Source organism: Dendrobium catenatum, unplaced genomic scaffold (genome assembly GCF_001605985.2).
Source record: "Dendrobium catenatum unplaced genomic scaffold, ASM160598v2 original_scaffold_129045, whole genome shotgun sequence".
Lineage (NCBI taxonomy): Eukaryota > Viridiplantae > Streptophyta > Magnoliopsida > Asparagales > Orchidaceae > Dendrobium > Dendrobium catenatum.
Genome location: NW_021447480.1, coordinates 1 through 2,194, shown reverse-complemented (window position 1 = coordinate 2,194; position 2,194 = coordinate 1). Strand labels below are relative to the sequence as shown.

Below are 2,194 nucleotides of genomic sequence, written 5' to 3'. Positions count from 1 at the left end.
AGTTGCCCCCCTATTTTCAGACGTCGATGTTCCAGAAGTTTGAAAATATACGTCACAGTATTTCCAATTGATTAAATCACAAAAAAATGTTAAAACTTTGCATTCCAAGATATTTGAAATTGCTCAAAATTTATTTTAGAAGCTTCGTTTAGCTTTGAATATAATGAGCAAGGTATAGTAATGCAAGCTATAGTAATTGTATATGAGTTTTGTTTACTTGAGGTCCCTCAGTAAATTTCTTGTAATTAATGACTGTACAACTAATTCTAATTTTCTCATTAAGTGGAGCGAATTTAAAATAATTTGATATGTAGACATGAATGCAACCAAAAGATTAACAATCAATCAAATTGCATCCCACAGCACAACAATGGTCAACGTCTAGTTTTGCCATCCCATCAGACCCTTTAGGAAAGGATAGGGATGAAGAAGAATCACCCTTAGAGTGAAGAAAACTTTACCAAACAGAGGCCCCCATGCTTCATAACCACTGTTCAATGCAAAAGAGAAGCTGGCCATGTTTAAAATAATGAGGGTGGTTGGCAGAATCAAAAGTGTTGTTCACTTGAACACATAGATCTCGTTGAATTCGGCATCATCAAAAGATTTTGATGTGACAGTGAAGTTTGAACCAACACCAGCTAGCATCTTTAAAAAACCTTGAAAGACCGCAAAGAGATGGGCGGAAACAACTCCAATAACCCAAAACTGTTCATTACACCACCAGTCCACGCCGACACCAATCCAATGAAGCTCCATAACTTTGGTAAGGATGATGGGTATAAAGAGGCCAAGGAACAACATACTCTCAATATTGGAGAGAGTAGGTTTCATTCCTTTTTAACTGAATTTTGCTTTTGTCCTTCTCATATTCACTTAGGATTCCAAGGAAAATTCAATAAAATTTTGTCTTTTATATGAGCTATTTGCTTTTTATTTCTCTTGTAAAAAAGTTTTAACTGAGGTAAAAAAATGACGCCATCAAATATAACCCTAGCTTTAACCGCGCATTTTTTCAAGTATTTCGTGTGGTTCGTGTTATCAGGTTATCGGGTAAACTGAACACACGTGCTCTTCAAATCGATGGGGTCAAGGTGGGCTCCACGTGGCGCGAAACTATTTGGTTGCACACACAGAGCTATGTCTGCACTCCGCACCAAATAAAAGTTCCTTGTCCAGAAAGACGCATCATTTTGAGGCGTATAATTGGCAGCCGGTTATAACCGATTGCGTATAATTTTTTTTTTTTCACAGCATCGGCCCCACTTTTATTTTGTTTTGAATGGGGTAGAAACTGCCACTTTTTTTTTCTTTCTAACTTCTCATCCCCTCTCACGCCTATAAATACCCCTAAGGGGTATGAAACTTTTGCACTTCCACCTCTATTTCAACTGAGGCATTCCCCCGGGCCCTATACAGGCGGTATCCCCTTTCCAGGCCTGGGGCCCTTCTTTGTAAGAAGGAGACTTCTCCCCCTTTCTTCTTCTTCTTCTTTCATTTGAGTCCTTCCCCTAGGCCCTGCATAGGTGGCATCCCCTGTCCAGGCCCAGGGCCCCTCTCTGCAAGAAGGAGACTTCTCCCCTTTACGCCCTTCTCCCCTTATGCCCTCTTCCTATACGGAAGGCTTTCCCCTACTTTTGGATATGTGGCAATCCTTATCCGACTGCAGGGTCCCTCCCTGTACAGAGGGCATTTCAAGTGGTACATTCTTCTTCGAAAGTGTTGACCTATATACAGGAGCCAAAAAGAAAAAAAATGTTCCTCTCGTACCTGTTCGGTGCCAAACTCCGCACATCGTCGCTGTTGAAATCCCGTAAATCTAGCAACGCGTCATTTCTCCCACTACGCATTCACGTCGTTAAAGAGCAAAAGAAAACGAGGCTGAAGGCCTCGTTCGATTGGATCCTCTGCAAGCTCTCTCTCTCGATTTCCCTCTCCCGCTCTCTCCTTTTCTCGTTCTGCAAAGCTCCTTCGACGACATTCCCTTTAGGTCGGATCGAAAGTTACGGCATTTTGATTGGAAGTAAGAGGGGAGCTTGCCTGCAGTGAAGACAACTTTCCTCCCTTTCCCGTGGCTTCTCTGTTTCCTGCGTGGCCGATCGACTTCGCCCCTTTCACGACTTTCCTTCATGTTCGGTCGGAAGTTACGACATCGGGATCGGAAGCAACAACGGGTACTCGCCTGCTGTGAAGT

General features: G+C 42.6%; 1 pseudogene; it reads right to left on the bottom strand.

The window, feature by feature from the left end:
* Positions 1 to 345: 345 nt before the first annotated feature.
* LOC110097345 lies at positions 346 to 834 on the bottom strand (annotated as a pseudogene).
* Between the last annotated feature and the right edge of the window lie 1,360 nt (positions 835 to 2,194).